This window comes from Martes martes (assembly GCF_963455335.1).
Source record: "Martes martes genome assembly, chromosome: 2".
Lineage (NCBI taxonomy): Eukaryota > Metazoa > Chordata > Mammalia > Carnivora > Mustelidae > Martes > Martes martes.
In genome coordinates, this window is record NC_137889.1 from 192,277,826 (window position 1) to 192,293,351 (window position 15,526).

Consider the following 15,526-nt stretch of genomic DNA (forward strand, 5'->3'; position numbering starts at 1 on the left):
CTGTATCTTTGGTATAAATGATGCTCACAAAAACCCTCATTGTACTGATGAGGAAGTTGAGACACCTAGAAATTAAGTAATTTGTTCCAGATCATCCTGCTAATAAGGGGAAGATCTTGCTTTCCACTCAGCCTGGTTAGCTTCTGAGCCTGTGATCATAAATATATAATTTTGCCTTTATTTATGGCAATCTCATATGAAGTAATTCTGAGTTTTGATAGTTAATTTTTCCCAATTTTTTAAAACACCTTATTTATTTTTTTAACAGAGAGAGAGGGTACAAGTAGATGGAGGGGTGGCAGGCAAAAGGAGTGAGAGACGGAGAAACAGACACCCTGCTGAGCAGAAAGACCAAAACAGGGTTTTGGGCTTGATCCCAGAGCCCTGGGATCATGATCTGAGCCAAAGGCAGATGCTCACCTGACTGAGCCACTCAGGTGCCCTTAATTTTTCCCAATTTTAAAAATACATCCTGGATATAATATTTCAGGTAGGAAACATAACTACTTTGTTAAGATCTGAGACAAATGTGACTGTTAAGATTATTTTTAATGGGCAAGAGATTGTTTAGTGGTTCTTTATCCCTCTCTCAATAGGTATCAAAATGGTTAGTGTTTAAAGCACAAATTTAAACCAGAATAATAAAATACACTTATGCATTATCATTCATGAAAAATCATGCATAAATTTTAGCACATTGATTAGGGCCACCGTGCATGCTCTTGGCTCTATGTAAATTGTGGATCCCTTCCTTCTGTTCTTTGCAAAGCTAGCATCTTTTCAAATTTTAGGCCCCAACATAGATATTGCCTCCCATGATGTGCTTTTGCACATGACTTCGCACACATTTGACCATCACTCCATTAACTTCTTTCAGAGGATTTATCTAAAATAAATGTTTAAATAAATGTTTGTGTATGTGTGTATTGCTTCTTTTCCAGCTTTGAGGGTAAACTTCAGGGAGGTGGAAACCATGTGCATTGCTTTCACTGAGGCATATAATATCATAGGGACTGGCACAAAGAAATGTGTTGCACAAAAGATTTTCAATGAGCTGTAATTAGTTTGATACTAAAATATAGAGGGTTGGCAGTTGAAAAGTGGTGAGAACCCAATAAGAGATGAATTTCAGAGAAAGCCAAAATGTATCCCATATAATCTTTTATGCTATAAGTGGTTTCAGCAATACTCTTTGGTGTTTTCAGACCATTTTCTTATACATTTCAATCAATAAAACTTTTGCACATATCTTTCAAACATAAAAATAGCTATTTACTCAAAATATAATTTTACCTCTATTGCTACAACCTTGATCCAAGCCACCATCATCTCTCACTTAGACGCTAGAAATAGCATCCTAATGTCTTTTTCTATCCTTATTCCCTTACATTCTCCTCAAAGCACTGAAGCCAGAGTGAGTCAGATCATGTGACTCCTCTGATCAAATTCTGCCATCGTTCCTCAACTACTCAGTAGAAGCCAAAGTCCTCACAACAACCTATATAGTCCCTAAAGATCTGATTTGCAGTTAAGTCTCTAATCCCTATCTTACTTTATTCTATCTCCTTTTCTTTACTCCAACCACTCCCTGTACTTCTTATTCCTTAAAAGAGTAGATGGTTGTACATTTTAGGACTATGCACAGGGAGTTTTCTCTGTCTAGATTGCTATTCTTTCAGGTATCCATGTAGAGAAATAGAACACTTGAACAGAGAAGTAATAAAATTGAATTGGTAATCAAAAATTTCCCAGCAAACAAAAGACAAGGAATAGACAGCTTCAAAGGTAAATTATACCAAACATTTGAAGAGATAATATGTATTCTTTTCAAACTATTCCAAAAACTAGAAGGAAAACTACCAAATTTCATTCCATAAGGCCACCATTACCCTGATACCAAAATCAAAGAAACTACAAAACAAAACAAAAAAGCAAAAAAAAAAAAAAAGAAACAAAAAGGGGGGGGTGAAGAAAAGAAAAAAAGAAAGCTAACAGGCCATTATCTCTGATCAACATAGATGCATCAACAAAATATTAGTAAGACACATTCAATAACACATTAAAAAATCATTTACCACAATCTAATGGAATTCATTCCAAGGATGCAAGGGTGGTTCGATATTTGCAAATCAATACGATACATCCTGTTAACAAAAAAAGGATAAATACATTCATATGTTCACCTCACAGATACAGAAAAATACTTTGACAAAATAAAACATCTCTTCATGATAAAAACTTTCAATATAGCGGGTTTAGGGAGAACATAACCTCAACATAATAAAGGCCATACATGAAAACTTAGAACCAACATCATACTCAATGGTGAAATACACAAAGTGTTTCCTTTAAGATCAGGAACAAGACGAGGATGTCCTCCTTGCCACTTTTATTCAACATGGTACTGTATGCCCTAGCTAGATATAGAAAAGGAGGAAAAGGAATATAAGATATAAAGAGCATCCAAATTGGTAAGGAATAAATAAAATTGTCACTATTTGTAGATGACCTGTTCTATATAGAAAATCTTAGAGACTACCTAAATCTAATAGATTTTTCTAATAGATATTTTTACTTCTAATAGAAGTAAAAAGTGGATAAAGTTTCAGTATACAATATTAATACGTGGAAATTGATTGTGTTTTTATATTCTAATAAAAATTAGCAGAAACAAAAATTAAGAAAACAATCCTATTTACAATTATAACAAAAAGAATAAAATGGGAAATAAACTTACCAAAAGAGTAAGAGAACTTTGAAAACTATAAAACATTGATGAAAAAAAATTGAAGACAACACAGACAAATGGAAAGGTATTCCATGTTCATGGAGTAGAAGAAGAAATATTGTTAAAAATGCCATCCCTATCAAAATACAAACTGCATTCTTCACAGTGCTAGAACAATAATACTAAAATTTGTGTGGAACTACAAAAGACCCCAAATAGCCACAAAGATGGTATGGTACTGCCATAAAAGTAGAGACAAAAATCAATGAAATAAGATAAAGGACTTAGATATAAACTCACACCCATATGGTCAATTGATCTATAACAAAGGAGGAAAAATATATACAACAGGAAAATATAGTCTTTTCAATAAATAGTTGTTCAACAACTGAACAACTGCATGCAAAAGAATGAAAGTGGATCACTTTCTTAACACCAAACACAAAAATAAACTCAATATGAATTAAAGACCTAAATGTGAGACATGAAGCCATAAGCCTCTTAAAAGAAAACACAGGCAGTAATCCAGGGACATTAGCCTTAGCAACAGTTTTCTAATCTGTCAAGGAAATCTGGCAAGGGAAACAAGAGCAAAAATAAACTGTTGGAAAAAAAATAGTAAAATAAACTATTGGCACTACACCAAAATAAAAACCTTTTGCACAGTGAAGGAAACCAACAACAAAATGAAAATACAACCTACTGAGAAGATATTTGCAAATGATGTATCTGATAACAGACTTAATATCTAAAATATATAAAGAACTTACACAATTCAACACCAAAACAACAAATAATCTGATTAGAAATGGGAAGACCTGAATAGACATTTTTTCAAAGAAGACATACAGATGTCCAAAAGGCATGTGAAAAGATGTTCAACATCACTAATCATCAAGGAAATGCAAATGAAACTATAAGGAAATATTATCTCCTGTCAGAATGGCTAAAATCAATAACTCAAGGACTAATAAGTGGTGGTGATGATGCGGATAGTAAAAGGAACCCTTGCATGCTGTTGGTAGGAATGTAAATTGGTATAGCCACTGGGGAAAAGAGTATGGCAATTCCTAAAAAAAATAAATAAAGAAAAATAGAAATGCCATAAGATCCAGTAATTCCCCTATTGGGTATTTATCCAAAGAAAATAAAAATACTAACTCAAAAAGATATATGCACTACTTTGTTAATTGAAGCAGTATTTACAATAGCCAAGATATAGAAGCAACCTAAGTGTCCATCAATAAGATGTGATGTGTACATGCATATGCGTGCACACACACACACACATACACACACACACACACACACACACACACACATATACTGGAATATTAGTCATAAAAAAAGGATGAGGTCTTGCCATTTGTGACAACATGGATGGACCTGGAGATATCATGCTAAGTGAAATAAGCCAAACAAAGACAGACAAACACTATATGATTTCACTTATGTATATGTGGAATCTTAAAAAAAAAAAAAAAAAAAAAGGCAACAACAAAAAACAAACATAAAACCAAACAGACTTCTAAATACAGAGAACAAATGTGGTTGCCAGAGGCAAGTGGGTGGGAAAGGGTGAAACAGATAAAGGGGATTAAAAGATGAAAATTTCCATTTATAAAATATTTAAGTCATGGAGATAGGGCACCTGGGCAGCTCAGTTTTTTAAGTGCCCAACTGTTGGTTTTTAGGTTGCGATCTCAGGGTTGTGAGATCGATCCCCACATTAGGCTCTGTGCTTAGAGTGGAGTCTGCTTGAGATTCTTTCCCTTTCCTCCCTCTACCTCTGCTCCTCCCCCTACTTGTACTCTCTCTTCCTAAAACATAAATAAAATCTTAAAATATATATATAAAATTCATAGAGATGAAAAGTACAGCATAAAGAATGTAGTCAATGATATTGTAATAATGTTGCATGGTGACAGATGGTGACTACATGTATTGTGGTGAGCACTGAGGAATTTATAGAATTGTTAAAATGTTGTACACCTAAAAATAATGTAATATTGTGTGTCATTTATACTTCAATCAAAAAAAAAAAGAATAACTAGAACATCCAAAAAAGTTGAATAATGAATGATCAGGGTCACTTATTTTATTAAATATTAAACTGCAGGATAATGCTACTACTATATTTGAAATACTTGCACCAACATATGGATGGGCAAAAATTCCATGAAAGGAAAAAAATCATAAGAAGTGTGATATCTCTAAGATGGTGAATTAGGAGACCCCAGGCTCTACTGCCTCCCAAAGATCAACAAATTCAGACAACTTTTTGTGAACAAAACAGTTCTGGGAGAGCAAAGGTGTTCACTTAAAAAACTTCACCAACACGATAGAACAAAAAACCTGATAATAATTACACAAAAAAGGAAGCAAGAACAGCTTCATTTTGTCTGCATCATGCACCATCCCCCTTCCCCCCACCACTCAAAAAAAAGTAAAAATAAAAATCAGTCAATCAATCTTTCCTGATCCCTTCCTGACCCCTGCCAGAATCTGGGATCCACACTGGCAGGCAGCCAGCCCAGGACTCTGCCACTAATAAATGTTAAATGCTACTCTAGACCCCAAGGGTTGACTCCTACTGCCATGTGCACACTTCGCACTAGCCCTTTTAGTCATGCATCTGTATACCAATTGCCTGAATTCTGTCATTGACCTCCAATGTTACACGCATACCCATGGTGACATCCTGCAGCCACAGAAATGTACATAGACAGATAAAGCCCCTACAACACCTTGTGGGTCTGAATTAGACCCTATCTCCAGTTATTGGTCTCACCACTGGATTCACATGTGCTAGCCACTCCAGCTGTGCACCTGCATGAACTCTCCTAAAGTTATCAGATTTCTCAGCAAAGACCTTGGAGGCCAGGTGAATGCAATGATATATTCAAAGTGCTAAAAGACAAAATAATGCCATTCAAGAATACTTTACTCAGCAAAGTTGTCCTTCAGAAATGAAGGTGATATAAAGACCTTCCTACACACACAGAAATTAAGAGATTTCACACCACTAGACCTGCCTTACAAGAAATGCTGAAGGGAGTTCTTCAAGCTGAAATGAAAGGATGGTAATTAGCACCATAAAAACATGTAAAAATATACAATACACTGCTAAAGCTAAGATTATAGTGTAATTCAGAATACTTTAATAGTGAAATATAGTAGCATGTTAACCACATAACTCCAGTATAAAGATTAAAGGACATGGTATTTAAAAGAGCAGTAACTATAAAAAATTGTTAATATACACAATATACAAAGATGTAATTTTTGACATCAAAAACAAAATGTAGGGGAGAGTAACAAAATGTAGGATAGCATTTTTGTGTGATCAGAGTTAAGACGTTATCAGATGAAAGAAACCTTTTACATCTCTAAGAGGTTTCAAGTAAACCTTGGGATTACCAAAATACAAGATAAAGAGAAGGGAATCAAAGTACACCACTGAAGAAAATCATCAATTCACAGAGGAAGACAGCAAGAGGGGAAGAAACAAAGGAACTACAGATCAGCTAGAAAACAATGAACAAAATGGCAAGAGAAAATAAGTCCTTATAAAGGCACAGCATGCTGAATGGATTAAAAACCAAAAACAAACAACAAGAACAGCAAAAACCAAGGCCCAACTATAAAAGACACACACACACACACACACACACACACACACACACACACCAGTAGAGCACCTAAGTATATTAAGCAAATACTAACAGATGTGAAGGGAGTAACAGTAATATAGTAATAGTAAGACACTCCAATCCCCCACTTTCAACAATGGATAAATCATCCAGACCCCAAATCAACAAAGAAAATGTTCGACTTGAACTATATTTTAGACCAAATAGACATAACAGATAAACGTAGAAGTTTCCATCCAACAGAAGCAAAATATATATTCTCCTCAAGTGCACAGGGAACAAAGGAGAGATTATATGTGAGGTAACAAAACAAGTCTTAACAAATTTAAGAATGAAATCACACCAAGTTTTCTTTTCTGATCACAATGGAATAGAACTGGAAATAACAAAAAGAGCTCTGGAAAATTCACAATATATGAAAATTAAACACACTCCTGAATAACCAATTAGTTAAAGAGGAAATCAAAAGGGAAACCTTATCTTACAAAATATCTTACAACAACAAAAGAAAAAATATCTTACAACAAACAAAAATGGAAACACAACAAAACTTAAGAGATGTACCAGAAGAAGTGTTAACAGGGACTTTCATAGTGATAAATGTCTACATTTAAAAAAAAAAAAACCCTCAAATAAACAACATAACTTTAAGCCTTGAGAAACTAAAAAAATAACTAAGCCAAAGGTTTGTGAAAGGAAGAAGATAAAATCCAAGAAGAAATAAATCAAATAGAGAATAAAAAATAGAAAAGATGGTAATAAGAGGTATGTTTTGAAAAGATAAACAAAAATGGACAAACCTTCATCTGAAATTACCAAGAAAAAATAAGGAGAGTAACCCTCATACATAAAATCAGAAATGAGAGAAGTTGCAACTGATACTGGAGAAACGCAAAAGATCACAACAGACTACTATGAATTATTATGCCAACAAATGGGATAGCATAGAAGAAACGCATAAACCTCTAGACCACGGAACTCACCACATTTGAATCATGAAAAAAAATATAAGAATTTGAACAAACCAATAAGCAAGTAAAGAAATTGAATCAGCAATCAAAAATTTCCCAACAAAGAAAAAGCTCAAGACAAATGGCTTCACTGTGAATTCTAAACACCTAATGTAGAATTAATGCCAGTCCTTTTCAAAATCTTCCAGAAAACTGAAGACAGAACACTTTCAAAATAATTTATGAGGTTAGTGTTACCCTAATGCCAAAGTCAGATAAGGACACTACAAAAGAATAAAACTATAAATGAATATCCCTAATATAGATGAGAAGTCTCAACAAAATACCAAAACAAATTCAACAGCACATTAAGAGGGTCATACATCATGATCAAATGGGATTTATCCCTGGGATGCAAGAATAGTTCCACATACACAAATCAATAAATGTGATATGCCACATTAATAGAATGAAAGACAAAAATCGTAAGATCATTTCAATAAATGCAGAAAAAGAAGTTGACAACATTAACATCCTGTCTTGATAAAAACTCTCAACAAATTGGGTATAAACATAATTCAACACAATAAAATCCATATATGACAAGCTGACAACTAACATCATACTCAATGATAATAGATTGAAGGCTTTCCCTCTGAGTTTAGAAATAAGACAAAGATGTCCACTCTTGTCACTTTTATTCAACATAGTACTATTAGTCCTAGACAGAGCAATTAGGCAAGAAAAAGAAATAGAAATCATCCAAATCAGAAAGGAAAAAGTTAAATTGTATGTTTGCTGATGACACAATCCTTCATATAGATAATACTAAAGACTCCACCAGAAAAACTGATAGAATAATAAACTCAGTATAGTTTTAGGTACAAAATCAGCATACAAAAACCACTATTGTATCTATACATCAACAATAACTGTCTGACAAAGATATTTATCTTAGTTACTATCAACCTATAAAATCCTATTTACCAAAGCATCAAAAACAATGAAATAATGAAATACTTAGGAATAAATTTACCCTAGGTGGTGAAAAATCTCTACTGTAAAAACTATAAGACACTGATGAAAAAAGTAGAAGAAAACACAAATAGAAGTATATTCTATGCTCGTGGATCAGAATTGTTAATATTATATTCTTAAAAGCCCATACTATCTACACCAAACAGTCCATATATTTAATGCAATCTCTATCAAAATTCCAATGACATTTTTATGGAAATTCATATGGAATCACCAAAGACCCAGATACCTAAAGTAATCTTAATAACAAAGTTGAAAACATCATACTTCCTGACTTCAAATTATATTACAAAACTATAGTAATCAAAACAGTATGGTACAGAAATAAAAAGAGACATAAAAATGTATGGAACAGAATCAAGAGCCCAGAAATAAACCCATGCATATATAGTCAATTAATAGTGAACAAGGGAGCCAAGAATTCTCAGTAGGGAAATGATGGTCTCTTCACTAAGTGGTATTATGAAGACTGGAATTTCACATGCAAGAAATGAAATTGGACCCTTATCTTAAAATTCTCATACAAATTATTCCAAAATGGATCAAGGACTTGAGCATAATACTGAAGCCATAAAACTCCTAGAAGAAAATATAGGAGAAAAGCTCCTCAACACATTTTAGCAATGACTTTTTGATAGGACACCAAAAGTACAATCAACAGAAGCAAAAATCAACAACTGGGACTACATCAAACTAAAGCATGGCAAAATAAACAATCAACAAAATGAAAAGGCAGCCTTTTGTTATGGGAAAACATTTTCAAAGCATATATCTGATAAGAGGTCAATATCCAAAATACATGAAGAATTCATATAGCTGACAGGCACTTGAGTGTCTCAGTCAGTTAAGTGTCTGTCTTCAGCTCAGATCATGATCCCAGGGTCCAGGGATTGAGCCTGGACCTGAATTGAGATTCCTCCCAGCTGTGAGCCTGCTACTCCTCCCTCTGCACATTCCCCCTGTTCATGCTCTCTCTCTCTCAAATGAATAAATAAAATCTTTAAAAAAAAAAAAAGGCACTCATACAACTGAATAACAAAGAAAAAAATCCCATTAAAAAAGTGAGTAGAAGATCTGAATAAACATTTTTCCAAAGATGACAGACAGATGGCCAGCAGGTACATGAAAAGGAACTCATATCACTAACCATCAGGGAAACGCAAATCAAAACCACAATGACGTATCACCTCACACCTGTTAGAATGGTTATTATAAAAAAGACAAGAGGTAAGTGTTCGCAAGGATGTGAAGAAAAGGGAATCCTGTGCTCTGTAACTGGGAATGTAAATTGGTGCAGCCACTATGGAAAACAACAGGTAGGTTCCTCAAAAAAAAAAAAAAAAGAAAAAGAAAAAAAGAAAAGAAAAGAAGAAGAAGGAGAAGGAGGAGGAGGAGGAGGAGAAGAAGAAGGAAACTAGAGAACTAGAACTACCATATGATCTACCAATCTCACTTCTATGTATATATCCAAAGGAAATTGGATCACTATCTTGAAGAGATATCTATACCCCCATTGTCACTGAAGCATTATTCACAATAGCCAAGACATGGAAGTAAACTAAGTGTCCATCAATGGATGAACGATAAAGAAATTGTGGTATAAATACATTATTAGAGTGTTTTTCAGTCACCATAAAAAAGGAAAATCCTCATTTGCAGCAAAATGGCTGGAACTTGAGGACATTATGCTACATGAAATAAGTCAGGAAGAGAAAAACAAATACTGTATGAACTCACTTATATGTGGATTCTAAAACTCCAAATTCATACAAATAGAGAATAGAATGATGGTGGCTAGAGACTGAGGGGTGGAGAATTGGGGAGATATTGGCCAAGGGGTACAAACTTTTAGTAATAAGATTGATTGGTTCTAGGCATTTAAGACACAAGAATGGTGACTATAGTTAATAATACTGTACTGAATGCTTAAAAGTTACTATGAGAATAGAGTTTAATATTCTTACTGTAGTAACAAAATGATAATTATGTTAGGTGAAGGATGTTAACTAACCTTATTGTAGTGTAGCAAATATTTCACAATATATACATGTATCAAATCATCACTTTGTATATCTTAAACTTACACAATATGTCAAGTATATCTCAAAGTTGAAAATACAAAAGAAAAATACATGATTGGGTGTTTGCTGATTTCTCTGTCCTTCTTTCTTTGTGCTATACAATCATGACTGGCAGCAAAGAGAAAAAAATAGGGCAAGCATCTGACAGGTGCTAAAAGCCCAACCCAAACTAAAATAATTGAAATCAGACTGAGTCCAATGCCTCCTCATCCAGATTTGGTTTTTTTGTTCGTTTGTTTTTCACTGTAGCACTTTATTTTCCTCACACAATGATGAGTTCCTGGGGCCTAATGTTTTCACACGACAGTAGAAAACCAAAACTTGTTGTCCTCTCTTAAGGAATTAAGAATTGCATACAAAAATGTTACATAAATTAAAAGGATAAATGAACTTATAGTTTTAAAGGCAAACTGTTTTCCAACTCAAGGCAATTAACCACCCATGGTGTTCTGGCTGGAAAACATAGGTTAAGAAATGAAAGTGGGTCCTAAGTGTCAGACCTTCTCCACCCTGTCAGAATGGCAAGACAGAAATGACAACTCATTCAGGACTCTTCCCACCCTCTAGAGAAGTCCTGGAATAGGTACCTCTTATACATTAATAGCCTGTACAGATGAAGAAACTTATGGTCTCAGAGGTTTTCAAACCAATGGATTTCTTTTCCATAAACATGGTCTCAACCTTAGCCATATAGTGACCTAGCAGTATGTACTAAGGAGTTAAATCAAATATATGTACAGGGTATTAAACACATACCAAGGGAACAGTTAACTTGGATACAAGTTCAAGATCAGCAACAGGTTCTACAATCCAGTGCTGATATCAAATGCAAACTTCAAAGACAAATTTCTTTTCAAAGTCTTATACCAGTTTCATGAGGCTAGCATGAGGTGTATACATTTGCCAGGGCAAATTTATACTTTGGAATTCACTCACAGAGCAAATGCTACACATCTGCTCATAGTCCATTTAGAAGCATTTGTGGTGAGGATGGAGGGGTCCAGTCAATCATATTCCTGCTTGTTGATCCACATCTGCTGGAAGGTAAATAGTGAGGCCAGGATGCAGTCCCCAATCCACATGGAGTACTTGCATTCAGGAGGAGCAATACACTTGACCTTCATCGTGCTGGGTGTCAGAGCTATGATCTTCTGTATCTTGTCGGCAATGCCGGGGTACATGCTGACTCCACCAGAGAGCACTGTGTTAACATAGAAGACCTTCCAGATATCAACCCCACACTTCATGGAGTTGAAGGTCATCTCATGGATACCACAGGATTCCATACCCAGGAAGGAATGCTGGAAGAGCACCTTAAGACAGCAGAAATGCTCATTGTCAGTGATGGTCATCTTCCCATCTGTAAGCTCATAGTTCTTCCCCAGGGAGGATGAGAATATTGCAGTGGCCTTTTCCTGCTTGAAATCCAGGGTGACATAACAGAACTTCTCCTTGATATCACTCATGATTTCCCATTCAGAGGTGGTGATGAAGCTGTAGTCACACTCTATGATGATCTTCATGAGGTGATCCCTCAGGTTCAGCGCCAGCCAGGTCTAGATACGGGATGGCATGGGGCAGGGCATACCTCCCATCAATGGGCACAGCATGGATGACCCCATCCCCAGAGTCCATGATGATACTAGTGGTACAGCCAGAGCATACAAGGACAGCACAGCCTGGATGGCCACATACATCTGGGGTGTTGAATATCTAAAACCATGATCTGAGTCATCTTTTCACAGTTGAACTTGGGGTTCTGGGGGCCTTGGTCATCAGGACTGGGTTCTCCTCAGGGGTCAGGGCAACTCATTGTAGAAGGTGTGGTGCTGTGTCTTCTTCGTGTCATCCCAGTTGATAACAATGTCTTGTTCAATGGGGTACTTGAGAGTCAGGATGCCCCACTTGCTCTGGGTCTCATCACCCACGTAGGAGTCCTTCTGGCCCATATACACCTTACTGCTCTGGTTTCAGGGTTGCCCGACAACGGACAGAAACATGGCTCAAGGGACATCATCTCCAGCAGAGCCTGCCTTGCATGTGGCAGACCCACTGTCAATGATGAGCTCAATGATCTCTTCTTCTGTTGCGGAGGTGGAGGCTGTAGATGCAAAGAACCAGTGGTGGGAGAACGTGGAGTGTGGGTCAGCTGCAGCGAGTGAGAACTTCCAAGTTTCTTTTACTTGGAATCCTGGACACTTAGTCTACTGTCACTCTTGCTAAGACTACCACTGAGAGGGAAAAAACAAAAAACAAAACAGGCTGGCACCCTCCTTTTTTTTTAAGATTTTATTTATTTATTTGACAGAGATCACAAGTAGGCAGAGAGGCAGGCAGAGAGAGAGGAGAAAGCAGGCTCTCCAGGGAGCAGAGAGCCCGATGCGGGGCTCGATCCCAGACCCTGGGATCATGACCTGAGCCGAAGGCAGAGGCTTTAACCCACTGAGCCACCCAGGCGCCCCTGGCACCCTCCTTTAAATATTTCCATGTTCAGTGCATCGTCTTTTATCAAACAAGTTCCTTCACCTTAATTCTTTTCCCAAAGTTGAGATAATAAAATCTTTGTCCTGTTAAGAGCATCCTTTTTGTACAAGGGATGCTGCTCCTTTAAAAGTCAATAGTAAACAGGAGAATCCCCATAACAAACTCCATGATATGTTGATTGTGCAGTCGGTTCTCTGCGAGTTCTCCTCATGTTTCATTCTTGTCCTTCATCTTCATGACTACAAGATGTCTTCACAGATATCTCCCTCTTACAATCGATGTAAATTGCTTACTGCGTTGGCTTTCTACTGCCATCATAACACAGTACCACAAATTTAGCAACTTAAACAACACAAATTTGTTATTTGATATTTTTGTAGGTCAGAAGTCCTACACAGAATTCAGGATGTCAACAAGGCTGTGTTCTGCCCTGACTGTTCTAGGGGATAATCTGTTTCTGTGCATTTTCCAGCTACCAGAGGTCTATACATCCTTTAGGTTGTGCTCTTCTTCCTTCAACTACAAAGCCAGCACCATTTCAATTTTTGGACCCTTCTTCATTGTCACATCTGTCTCTAACCTCAGCCAAGAGAGGTTCTTACTTTTAAGCACTCATGTGACTAGATTTGTTCAGCTGGATAATCCAGGATAATTTCCTATATCAAAGTATTTATTCCTAATCACTACTGCAGAGGCCTTTTTGACTCTTTGTCATGTAAGGTAACAATATACACATTCCAGGGATTGTGTTTGGACATTTTTAGGGGTTTATTTTTCTGCCTACCACATTCACCATGATATCTCCCAAATATGGGAATGTGCTACACGAGATGCCAAGTAATATAAGAGCAGATGCAGAATTCCACACATACACTTAAAAAGTTAATAACATCCAACCCATGTATTTATTGATAATGTCACAAATTTCTATGTACCAGTATGACAAATTTCCTTCTGATCAGTATGTACTCAATATAACAATATTTGATTTAAAATAAAACATTAATATTTTATAAGAAAGGCCAAGATTGTTCAACTAGTTTTCTAAAAATGGATCATGTGGAAACAAACACACTTATATCCTCATCTTAGAAATCATTAGAATGAATGAAGATGTAAATTATAATAAAATGATCAAAGGGAAGGCTGGCTGCATCTGGCTTTCTGCCTTAGAAGCGCTGGGATGCCCTTCCTTCCATTTTCAGGGATAATCAGTCCCTCAGGGACTGCCTTATGCTAACTAAAGAGTGGAGACTGAAGGAAAAAAACAGATTGCAATTTTATTAATTAAAGTGAGAAATAAAGTTGTCACAAGCCCTGAAATTCAGAACTTATGTCAGATCAAACAGCAGATCTTTATACTGGAGCTCTGCTATATGGAAGTCATCATCAGTGGCTCCTTTATTGCACTGACTTAAGAAATAATTTTCCCAGTGGCATAATGCTCATATACTATATAAGCAGCTCCTCTTAATTTTACTGTATGATATCCACCTAGGATTCCCAATGCCAACATAGGTGAGTTTAAAAAGAGAAAAAAAAAGTCTCAAAAATAATTAAAACCACTGGCTCGAAAGTGTCATCTATTCTTTCAGTTCAAATTTCATTAAAAGAGAAATATTCAAATGGTCTCACCTATATGCAAGGAGGGGTGAAAAAAATTAGTCCTTGTCTGGGCACATCATGTTAGAGCCAGCATGGGCAAGGAGAAACACAGAAAGACATGTAAATTAATGAAATCCTAGTCTTTCTCTAATCATGCCTGTAACTTAGGGTTTTTCTTCTTTTCTTTTTAATCACCTGCCTTGTTGTCAGTCATATTGTAGAGTTTAAGACCTCTTTGTCCTAACATATCCCACATACACATCCCCTGAGGTTTGCACCTTTCAGTGCACAGTATCTGAAAATAAAATAGATGGTTAAGGTGAGATTTTAATTTTTCATCTACTGATTTTTCTGAAGAGCAGACTTACCCACACATGCAGTAAGGAACTGCAAATGGCAGCCCATCAGATACTCTATTATTTAGACTACTGCTTATTGGTCTAGTAAGAAAGCTAAGAAATGTTTTTCATTTTGAAATGCCACGGATATCTTCAGGTTTCAAGGTATGCAGTTCTTCCCATCATTCAATCTCAATGGTTTCTTTTTCCCTAAGGGATTTTAGTCTATGGCTTTGAAGGCTTTTCTCTGCTTCCCCACTTTGGATTAGTGGTAGTTGAATTAGTGTTACCTTCCTAGACTTTGAGTCTATCTTTGTAAAAGATCTTTTATTTAATCCTTACAATTACAGATAGAATTTCTAAGGCATATAAAGGTTTCTTCCCTTTCTAGACTTTTAAACTTTGCAGGAATTGGCTTTGGAAAAATATATATGTCCAGGGTGCCCTGCATAGGGTTCCCTGCTCAGCAGGAGGTCTGCTTCTCCTTCTCCCATTCTCCCTGCTTGTGTTCCTGTTCTCGCTCTCTGTCAAATAAATAAATAAGATATTTTAAAAAAATATAGCTATATATATATATAGATAGATAGATATGTAATCTATATCTATACCTATATCTATATATCCAAATCAAAGCAGTTGGAAGTGACTG

The 15,526-nt window shown here is 35.9% G+C and overlaps 1 pseudogene across 1 annotated transcript; it reads right to left on the reverse strand.

The window, feature by feature from the left end:
• Positions 1-11,419: 11,419 nt before the first annotated feature.
• LOC308338948 (actin, cytoplasmic 2-like) lies at positions 11,420-12,399 on the reverse strand (annotated as a pseudogene). The gene has a single exon. The product of its transcript is annotated as an actin, cytoplasmic 2-like (transcript).
• Between the last annotated feature and the right edge of the window lie 3,127 nt (positions 12,400-15,526).